The following is an 11,875-nucleotide window of genomic DNA, read 5'->3' as shown; positions in this document are numbered from 1 at the left end:
CTTTTCTAACCATTGCTGAGCCCCGCCCCCTGCACTGATCACATGACAGTGACATTAACCCAGGTCCTTCACCACCTCTTATTCTCTTCACTGCTGAGCCCCGCCCCTGCACTGATCACATGACGGTGACGTCACCGCAGGTCCTTCAGCTCTGGCAGTGCAGCAGATACTGGGCAGGTCCTGGTCGGTAGTCAGGGCTCTTGTTCTCTCTGGTATCAGCCATTCCTCCAGCCTGCAGGTAAGATGAGCTGTGAGGAGACAGTGTGGTGGAGAGCTCAGACATGTCACCTCTGGAGATTCTGCTCCGTTATGCCTCATGCACACGAACGTATTTTGTTTCCGTTCCTTTTTATTTTTTGCTGATAGGATGCGGACCCATTAATTTCAATGGGTCCGCAAAATATGCGTACAGCACACTGTGTGCTATCCGCATCCGTATATCCGTTCCATAGCCGCTCAAAAAAAAAATTAGAACATGTGCTATTCTTGTCCGTTTTAGGCATTGTACCAATGGATCCGAAAAAAAAAAAAACGGATGGCATGCGGATGTCATCCCCCTTTTTATTTTTTTTGCTGATCCGCAATTTGCGGACAGCAAAACACATACGGTCGTGTGCATGTAGCCTTACACACAGGGAATCCTTCTCCGCTCCTCAGATTAGTATGATGGGGGGAGTAGTAGTGGGGGTAATGGGGGTTGTCATCATTCTGTGCTGGATGAGAGAATCTGCTCCGTGTGAATGAGGTTTTCACTGCCAGGAGCTTAGATACACCCGGAGCTCAGGGTTTTCCCGTCAGTGCAGCTTTATGAGGGTCTGAGTTTTGCGGGATGAGTTGTACTTTTTCTCAGCCTCATTATCGGGGACATGAAACTCACTGATTAACCTTTATTCCTTTTATTTGGAAACGTCATGAAGAAAACCAGCAATACGAGCCTTCTCCTGAATGAGCCACCAAGGATGGACAGGAAGGAGATCAGCAGAAGAATATTAGACCTCACCTTGGAGATCATCTCCCTGCTGAGCGGAGAGGTAAACTTTTCTAGATTTCTCTCCTCTTTATTGTATTCTGTAACAAGTCAGACATCGGGAAGGAGAATCCATCATAGGAAGTGATAGGAAGAGTCCAGGGTCCTGGAGAACGGCCTCCAGACCTTCCAAGTGACGGAGAACCTGAAGATCAGCCCCCAGTATGGTGAGTGATGTGTCATGTGACCAGTGACCAGTAGTCATGTTGTAGGAGCCATGAGGAGGTAAGTAGGCACGTGGTACCAGGAGGAAAGGGCCGGAGGAGAGCACATAGCCCCTGAAGGGTTTATTCCCTAAGTGTCTCTCTCCATCCACAGGAGTACACAATAGTGAAGAAGACATCGGGGGACTGTGTGACTCCCTTCATCCATCTCCAGGATTCAGGAGGGGGGAGCAGGACCCCTCACCCCCTGATACATGAGCAGAAGATCCTAGAGCTCACTCACAAGATGATGGAGCTGCTGACTGGAGAGGTGACACTGCTGGGAATGCTGGGAAATTCTCCAGTAACAGCACTGGAGGGGTCTGGGTGATGACGGTGTCATTGTGTTGTCAGGTTCCTATAAGGTGTCAGGATGTCACTGTCTATTTCTCCATGGAGGAGTGGGAGTATATAGAAGGACACAAGGATCTGTACAAGGAGGCCATGATGGAGGAGCACCAGCCTCTTATATCACAGGGTAAGAGCCGTCATGTGCAGTGTATACACGTGTGTGCAGTGACATGTAATGGAGGAGCACCAGCCTCTTATATCACAAGGTAAGAGCCGTCATGTGCAGTGTGTGCAGTGACATGTAATGGAGGAGCACCAGCCTCTTATATCACAAGGTAAGACCCGTCATGTGCAGTGTATACACGTGTGTGCAGTGACATGTAATGGAGGACCACCAGCCTCTTATATCACAAGGTAAGACCCGTCATGTGCAGTGTATACACGTGTGTGCAGTGACATGTAATGGAGGAGCACTAGCCCCTTATAACACAAGGTAGAGCCGTCATGTGCAGTGTGTACACGTGTGTGCAGTGACATGTAATGGAGGAGCACCAGCCTCTTATATCACAGGGTAAGAGCCGTCATGTGCAGTGTGTACACGTGTGTGCAGTGACATGTACTGGAGGAGCTCCACAGTTTCTTCTCACGTTACATTAGAGGCTCCAGGTTCTTTATATGTCGGTCATATCCATAGAGCTCCAGTCACATGATGGGAGCGTTTCCTTCTGGCCTTCGTCGGGCCGGTATAGTAGACTACACTGCTCTATTAGAGACGTCCTGTATAATCCGTGTTCCACAGTGTATACAGTGTAGATCATACATGGAGCTTATGGGCAATGTCCGCCCCTGTGTGACTATAGAGCCTGACGTCGGAGCTTCTGTCAGAGGGAGATATCAGGAAACCCTCCGCACATATCTTCTGCTGGAGGCTCAGACGTGGTGTGAACAGGTCCTTACTTTTATAAGGAGAGTCCATCATAGTCACTTTCAAGTCGTTCTCCTGCCCTTCATGTCTGGGATCCTCTAGTCACTCCACAAGCAGAGAAGATACAGCCTGCTGCATGTGACTGGAGGAGGAGGTCGGATCCCCCCCTTATTACAGCCACATTCAGAGGAGCGGGACAGTCACAGAAATGTCTGCAGCAAAATGGTCCCAAACCATGAAGTCCCCTCCACCAGCCGAAACCAAGGGTTAGAATGGGGTCCGCGATCCGCTGCGGATGCCCCACGGGCCGATGCCCATGCATTGCGGACCGCAATTTGCGGTCCGCAGCACAGGCACGGAGCCCTTACATTCGTGGGCATGAGCCCTAAGGAAGGTGATTTGCTTCTGATACTTTCTTCTACAGTGAAGTCAGTTACATAAATACCTATAATATCTTCAGGTTGAGAGGTTCTTTCCTGAGGTGCCACAGCCCCGGAGCTCGGACTATTCTGACTGGTGGATCAGGTGGTAAATCATGGATTTGATTGAAAAAGGCTTGAGGGCATCATGGACATTTTCAGAGTTAGTTGGTTCAGGGAAAACTCTAACTAGCGATGGCTTCTGTTATCTGTGTCCTCTTGGTGTCTTCTCATTTCACACAAGGCCTGAGTTTGGTCATCTGAATTATTGTGTATTTGGGCTAAAAAAGAATATGGTCGACCTCTAGTTATTCAGTACGGCCTGTGGTAGTTTACAGATCCACACATCGCTGACCTCTGAGATAAGGGATTGAAAAGAGAAGAGATTTCGATTGTTGTACCCAAGATGTATGATCCGGGACTCCAGGGATCTTTTCACTAGAATTATGGGAGGATGGAGATGACCAAGAATTCTGCAGGCTATCAAATAAAGTGGCGTAGGTTGGTAGGGTGCTTCAGGGTGCTGGCACTTATTCCTGTATCCTCATTCTCAGAATGTACTATTGTGGAGAAGGAGCAGTCTTCCACTGCCCACCATTTGCTCTCATAGACCAGATGATACTTGGGGCCTGTGGTCTTCTAGGTGGTGAGAGACAGAATATTGTTATTTCCTCCGATCACTAAACCTAGAAGTGAAGGAGCTGAGAGAAGAGTCTGATCTATAGACGGATCTACAGGAGGCCATGTATTCAGTCACTGTGTGCTTGTGTCTCCACAGATAGATCCAGGAGGAGAAATCCACCAGAGAGATGTCCCCATCCTCTGTATTCCCAGGACTGTCCAGAGGAGAAGGTCCCAGAGAACCCTCAGGTAGCTGGAGCTGAGCCCTATACACATCTATATAGGGGGGTCCTGCAGTCATAGAGGGGTCATAGATTGTGGGGGTCTCTTATGTGGATCTGATAGATTTCCCACCTGTCCGCTGTATTGTACTGAATTGTTACAGATGACAAATCAGGGGGAAGATCTGACTGATATTAAAGTGGAGGATGAAGAAGAGAGGACGATGGGCGATCCCCCGTGTAAGAGTGAGGTGGAGGAGGACATTCCAGGAGATGTCACCACAGGTATGGAATCATGAATGGAGAAAGTGACTTCAGATTCTGTCCTTGTTGCCTTCAGGGCAGGAGGAGAATCTGATCACCGGCTGCTGCTCTTTGATTGGAGATGTCCCCATCACATCATGAAGTGTTCCCCTTATCCAGCTGACGGCGATCTCTGATCAGATTCTTCTCTGATCCCGGCTGTTGCTGCAGGACAAAAAAAAAATGACGAAATGACAGCTTTGATTTTTTTAATTTTTTTTTAGGGATAAATATTTTTAGATTTTGATGCCTATGATTTTTATTTTGGGAAAAGGTGTGATTAGAATTTTTATATATTTTCAAATAGTTTTCATACTTTTTTTTTTTTTTTTGGCCCTTCCAAGGGCCTAATAACATGCAATCATCAGATTGCCGTTTCTATTTAGCAATGGGATTTAATGCATTACTGAATAGAAAATTCTGTGTATTCCAATATAGTGCTGCCACCTTCAGGCCTACATTGGAGAGTGCAGCAGGCTCTGGCCTATTATTACCATGGAACAGGTTTCCCGATCTCCGTGAAGGAAAGCTGTTCTGAGCACAAGAGTGCAGTGCTCCCTGAAGTTCACCACTCAGCTGCTCTGGTCACATTTGACCACGATATGTGAGTGGTTAAAGTCTGCAATTGGCGTTATCGCAGACAGCAGGCACCCTGTGGTTATGGCGCTCACTCTGCTTCGGAGCAGGCACCATCTGTAAAGATCTTACATCGGCCTTACATGTACACTGGATGTTGGGAAGGGATTAGTATCAAATATATAGAAAAAATCTATTTAAAAAATGAAAAGATTCCAAAATTAGTCAATAAATGACATGTAATTCAAAATGGTACCAATAAAAACAAAACAACTCATCCCTCATATGGCTACGGAAACAGAAAATAGTGATGTGATTGGAATGAAAAAACACAAACGTTACTTTTCTTTGTAAATTGTTTTATTGTACGAAAATCCTCTACATTCCTACCGTCCCATAGAATAAAGGTAACATGATGTTTTTACCGCTCAGCAAACACCAAAAAGACTGAGAAGAATTGCTGGTTTGGTTCCGCCCATCCAGTTCTGGGTCTTGGAATGTGACAGTGAAAATATAAAATGACGGACTTAGGCCCCTTTCACACGGGCGAGTTTTCCGTGCGGGTGCGATGCGTGCGGTGAACGCATTGCACCCGCACTGAATCCTGACCCATTCATTTCTATGGGACTGTGCACACGAGCGGTGATTTTCACGCATCACTTGTGCGTTGCGTGAAAATCGCAGCATGCTCCTCTTTGTGCGTTTTTCATGTAACGCAGGCCCTATAGAAATGAATGGGGTTGCGTGAAAATCGCAAGCAAGTGCGGATGCGGTGCGATTTTCACGCATGGGTTCTAGGTGACAGTCTATTCACTGTATTATTTTCCCTTATAACATGGTTATAAGGGAAAATAATAGCATTCTGAATACAGAATGCATAGTATAATAGTGCTGGAAGGGTTAAAAATAATAAAAAAGTTAACTCACCTTCTCCTCTTGTTAGCGCAGATGCCGGTCTGTTCTTTATCTGTGGGCTAAAGGACCTTTGATGACGTCAGATCACATGCTCCATCACCATGGTGATGGACCATGTGATTGGAGCATGTGATCTGACATCACCTCAGGTCCTTCAGCCCACAGCTAAAGAACAGACCGGCATCTACCCGAACAAGAGGAGAAGGGGAGTTAACTTTTTTATTATTTTTAACCCTTCCAGCACTATTATACTAAGCATTCTGTATTCAGAATGCTATTATTTTCCCTTATAACCATGTTATAAGGGAAAATAATACAATCTTCAGAACATCAATCCCAAGGCCGAACTTCTGTGAAGAAGTTCGGGTTTGGGTACCAAACATGTGCGATTTTTCTCACGCGAGTGCAAAACGCATGACAATGTTTTGCACTCGCGCGGAAAAATCGCGCATTTTCCCGCAACGCACCCGCCTCTTATCCGGGCAAAAAACATTACGCCCGTGTGAAAGAGGCCTTAGTCTTTAAAGGGTTTCTGTCACCAGAATTAACCCTATTAAACTAGCTGACATTAGCGATGTGCTAATGTCAGCTGAACCTTACTAGCCTATTCCTACTTTTATCTATACTCCCATTACTCTAGAAATATAACTTTTATAATATGCTACTTAGCCTCTAGGTGCAGGGTGGGTGGGGGGCGTTGCGCCTGCTCCTAGAGGCTCCGTTCTCCCACCTCTAACCATGCCCTGCTACACTAGATTGACAGGGCCAGGCAGCCTTCACCTCCAACTGCCAGCACTGTGCGCTGGGGAAATCTCGCGCCGTGCGCATGCGCAGTGAGGAAGCCGGCGAGCGTCCTTCACTCACTGCGCCTGTGCCGAATACTGAATGGGACGCCGCAGGCGCGAGGTTTGCACAGCAGCCAGGGCCGGCAGTAGGAGACCAACGCTGCCTGGCCCTGTCAATCTAGTGTAGCAGGGCATGGCCAGAGATGGGAGAACGGAGCCTCTAGGAGCGGGGGCAACATATTAGCATATTATAAAAGTTATATTTGTGGAGTAACGGGGCCATAGATAAAAGTAGGAATAGGCTAGTTAGGTTTAGCTGACATTAGCACATCGCTTATGTCACCTAGTTTATTAGGTCTAATTCTGGTGACAGAAACCCTTTAAATGACTACCAGGCCTGAGCAGCCTGGTCCCTAGGGGGTTGAAGGTGTTTGGTCGCTCAGAGTGATTGGGACATCTAAGAACTCCAGCTGTTCTTTTGCAGCTTTGCGTAGCTGAATGTTTTCTCTAGATGTTTTGTGGTGTCCTGGGACCTCATATCTACTTTAGACTCATCCATGATAAAATTATATTTCACGGATTCTCCCAATATTGAGAGTTCGTCTCTCAATCATTTCCCATTTTTGCTTTCTATAAAGTATATCATTTCCTTCTTTGGTTCGGAATAATGGACGCCATCAGTTTATCCAGAACATTTCCTTCTGTCAGATATTTCTGCTGTGACGAGGCCATGCTTCTGTGTGCTCATTAACGCAATATGTTATTATAGGACCCTTGCTACTCTGTCCACTTATCTTTCTTTTCCATAGATGGATTAGCTAAATCTTCCCGTTCTCCACGATCCCCCATCTTGGGGCTGTTTACTCTAAAGCTGATGTTTTCTTTTTGTGTAAGCCTTTGGGACACGCTCCGCTACTGGGGGTGAAGAAGTCCCCATACTAACTTTAAGATAATTTCCTATTTTATGTAGAATTTCCTCCTGGTTCCCGATCCCGTGGAGCCACATGATGCTTAATCTACACCTGTTCCTACTAATGTCCGGTTCTACCTGAATCTTAAAGGGGTTCTCCGGGAATTAAGAAAATTAAAATACCTAAATATTACTTTATTGTAAATATATTCCCAAATATCTTTCATTAGTTATAATGGCTCATTTTGTCTAGGGAGCAATCATTAGGAGAAATAAAATGGCCGTCGTCCTACTAGTACACACAAAACCTGTCCTAATCGCACAGCAGGACACAGCCACATCCCCACCTACTCTCTGCACCTCACGTCTCCTCATGAACTCTGTTCCTACAGAGATTCAGCTGAAGATCATATTAAACTGTATTCGGATCATAATTCCTGACAAGCAGAGAGGAGGATGAGGCAGCTCTTTAGCTCACTGCTCTGAAGTAACTTGTCCTCCTGTGTGATTAGGACAGGTTTTGTGTGTACTAATAGGACGGCGGCCATTTTATTTCTCCTAATGATTGCTCTCCAGCGAAAACGAGCCATTATAACTAATGAAAGGTATTTGGGAATTTACTTATAATTATTTAGTTACCTGTCCTAGATAACGGAGCGCAACTGGGCAGCGGTCCCTGACCTAAGTAAGTGCAGAGGCGACAAATGAAACAGACAAACTACAAGCAATTATGGCAAGAGAGAATAGGTAGAGGCGCTCATAGGGTAGCAGGCAATAATAATCAGCTAAGCGATTTGGAATATGCTCACCTTTGGGTGTTGTGCGTGTGTGAGCACAACGTCCGTAAGGGTAGACACACAATGGGGGGGGGGTCGGTGCTGCCGGTACCCGTTCAATCCTTTTGGATGGAGTTGCCAAAACTCCTAGGGACTGTTGAGGGCGTGATGAATGATTTGTGTGCGAACACACGATAGGGTACCTCTTTGGCGCACAGGGACGACCACGATTCGGAGATTTTTTTTTGGTATAAATGCTATTTATTGTTCAGTGGACAACGCGTTTCGGAGTTTATAACTCCTTTCTCAAGTCTTAGGGACGCCAGCAGCAAAAAGAAAAAAGCAAAGGGTGGCCAGATGGCTGGAGACTCCCTCTGGTGCGTGCTGCTGTGTCGGGCGCCAGAAAGGAGTTATAAACTCCGAAACGCGTTGTCCACTGAACAATAAATAGCATTTATACCAAAAAAATCTCAGAATCGTGGTCGTCCCTGTGCGCCAAAGAGTTACCCTATTGTGTGTTCGCACACAAATCATTCATCACGCCAACAAACTACAAGGTCAGACAAGCTAGGTCAAATGCCAAGAGGTAAAGACGGTACCAGGGAGTATACAATACCAATAACAGGGACAAGCCGAGGGTCAAAACCAGGAGGAACAAACCAGACCAAAAGGAGCAAACAAAGGGAGTCCAAATGCCAAGCGAGAGTCGATACCAGGAGAAACATGAAGATCCAAGAAGAAGGCAAAACAAGGATACAAAACACGAGCCGAGATTCCACACCTAGAGCAGCAGACCACAGGAATGATCACCTAACTGAGGAACTAAATGACCAAATGTTTAAATGGAGGAGGGAAATAGTCATGTTATGTGGCCTGCGTCACATGACCTATCCTCCTGCCTACTGCTGAGAGCCGAGTGATCAACTCGGCGCTCAGACCTACAATGGTTCCCATGGGAGCGGAGGACGCCGGCCACGCTGTTCGAGTCCTCGCTCCAAACTATTCACAGGGCGCCAGGCAGCGCAGCACAGCGGACCAGGTACTGCAACAAGTTTCAAACCCTCCTGACATCGATGATTCTAGATATTAAAAACTCATTTTGACCGTCCACCAGTATCTGAGGAGGAACTGACTGCGACAGAACAGCCGGTGAAACCTATTTCTTGAGCAATGATTTGTGAAAAACATTGTGAATTGGAAATGACTCTGCCAGATTCAACCAAAATGATACGGGGTTAATAATGTAAAGAATTTCATATGGTCCAACAAATCGCGGCGCAAACTTCCTAGAAGACACTTTTAATGGCAAATTTTTGGTGGACAACCAAACCTTCTCCATAAAATCCACCAATCTCGAAAACGTCTCCTATTGGCTTTGATTTTTTGAATCTCCTGAGCTTTTTCCAGGTTCGACAGAACCTGAGCCCAGACAGGGTTACGTCAGAACTGTGCAGAACTGTGCAGCTTCAGGGTTAAGTGAGGAAACAGATGAGCAAGAATTAAATCGAGGATGGAAACCAAGGTTATAGAAAAACGGAGATACTCTAGTGGAAGAGTTCACCCGGTTATTGATGGCAAACTCCGCCAAAGGAAGACATTTCACCCACAATTGCTGATTTTCAGAGATGTAAGATCTTAAAAATTGTTCCACAGCCTGATTAAGGCATTCGGTTTGTCCATTGGTCTCAGGATGAAGGACAATGATAACTCACATCTTTGACAAAAGGCTCTCCAAAATGTTTATGCGAGCTGGACACCCCTGTCAGATACTATGTTCTCCGGGACTCCATGCAGTCGTATAACATGCCTAATAAAAACAGAAGCCAGAGTCTTGGCATTCGGGAGCTTGGCCAAAGAAACTAAGTGTACCATTTTACTGAACCTATCGACCACTATCCAAACCACTGACTTACCCTCAGAGGATGGCAAGTGAGTGATGAAATCCATAGAAATATGTGACCAGGGTTTCCTAGGAATGGGTAGCGGCCGTAACTCATCTACAGGACGAGTTCTAAGCGTCTTGGATCTAGCACATTCCTCTCAAGCAGAGACATACGACTTGACATCCCTCAACAACGTAGGCCACCAAAAAGATCTAGAAACGAGTTCTCTGGTAGACTCCAAAAATTGGGCCCTAGTAAGACTCTCGGGAATTAACCCTCAAATACACCACTGGTCAATAAGACCAAAGAAAGTCCCTGTAGGGGTCTACTGTTTTGGAAAATTTAAGACGAATACTTTATTAAGTTCATTTAAAAGGGAGTTTATAGATGCCCAAAAATACCACACATTTTAAAACTGTCAGACGGCGATGCAAATTTGTGTAAAGACTTGCTTTTCTCTCATTTGATAATAGAGATATATTTGTGCAGGTGGGTGGTTGGTAACAGTTAACCACAATTTGGATATATCCCTATTACTTGGTGTCCTGGGACCTGGGCCCAAGTTCCGGTCACCAATCCGTTGGGTTCCTTTGCACTGGTACCACAACACACACCACACTGATTCAACACACACTACTACTGAGGCCCTACTACTACGTAGGGTTAACACATTTGCTGCCGACTGATCTAAAAAGAGAGCGCCTAACACTAGTCCCCACCCGACATGTTTCGCCGCAATGCGGCTTCGTCAGGGGTTAGGGGTATTAGCGTCGGCGCGCTGAACAAACATGGGTTATATGCCCTAGGTAACGCCCACTGTTCGTGTGTTGCGGCTAGCCCATTGGTCATGGCCGCATGAGGCGTATCTCCTATGTCACGTGCGCAGACGCCTAGTGATGAGATCATCACAGGCTGGGAGCGCCCGGTCACATCCCTGTTTAAACAGGCGGCCGAACTATTGGTTGCGGCCGCCCGGGGCGCGGCCAGTACGTGACATACACAGGCGCCCGGTGATGACCTCATCACTAGGCGTCCGCTCACCCAATCCAGTCATTGGCGCCGTCTGATGACAGCGCACTCATCGTCATCACCTCACCACCTCCCCATCAAGGAAATGGGAGTGGTTATCTCAAAAGATACAGTGCCAGAATCCTCCACTGGATACATATTTATTAAAGATGACTGGATACAGGCAAATGGATATTAGTTACTTGGATGTGGTTGGAGGGAAGAAAAAAGTGGGAGATACATATTATATTTAAATGACACCAGCAGTTTACGATCTGTATGTAGTTCGCTGGTCGGAATCATGTACACTACATTTGTCATATAGTATCTACCACTTTTCTCCATTCTACCACAGCATATATAACCATGTCGACTCTAAAAAAAGAGTAGGGGAGGAATTTGTGGGGTAATCTTATAACTTTATATATATTATAGATTTATTTTATTTTTTATTTTAGGTTTTATCCTCTCATAAATGGCAATTGATCCAAATTTCTTTTTACAGAATATTATAATTATTATTATTATAAGAAGGCAGAAAAGGAGAAGCCTTCATTGAGGCCAGATGGAGTTTGACTTGACAATCTGTATATCCATTTGGCTTCTTCTCTTAACAATCTGGTGTCCAAATTTCCAGATCTGGGGCCCAGTTTGACTTGAGAAAGCCCCCAGAATTTCAATACATCTATACGGCCATTATGGATATATGAGACATGTCTATATAGGGAAGTGTCTTTTTTGGTGTTAATTGCACTAATGTGCCCCGAAATCCGTCTCCTCAATTCCTGAACCGTCTTACCAACATATAACTTCAGACATGTACATGAAGCTATATACACTAATCCACTGCTCTTGCAGTTGAACCAGTCACGAATTTCATACTCCCTACCATCGACTGGATTCACAAATCTTTTAATTTTAGGTAGGAAGCTGGATGACCACATAAAACAGATTAATGACACTCACCCAGCAGCCAGAAACTAAAGTGCCCAGGAACAAATAACTTATCTGA

General features: G+C 45.7%; 1 long non-coding RNA gene across 1 annotated transcript; it reads left to right on the top strand.

The window, feature by feature from the left end:
• The first annotated feature begins 183 nt into the window (after positions 1-183).
• LOC122924920 lies at positions 184-1,391 on the top strand. Its single transcript, XR_006387448.1, has 3 exons — positions 184-238; positions 918-1,031; positions 1,346-1,391. It is a non-coding gene; the product is annotated as an uncharacterized LOC122924920 (long non-coding RNA).
• Positions 1,392-11,875: the final 10,484 nt, after the last annotated feature.

This window comes from Bufo gargarizans, chromosome 1 (genome assembly GCF_014858855.1).
Source record: "Bufo gargarizans isolate SCDJY-AF-19 chromosome 1, ASM1485885v1, whole genome shotgun sequence".
NCBI lineage: Eukaryota > Metazoa > Chordata > Amphibia > Anura > Bufonidae > Bufo > Bufo gargarizans.
The sequence above is the reverse complement of the archived record's forward strand: the minus strand, read 5'-3'. Positions and strand labels throughout refer to the sequence as shown.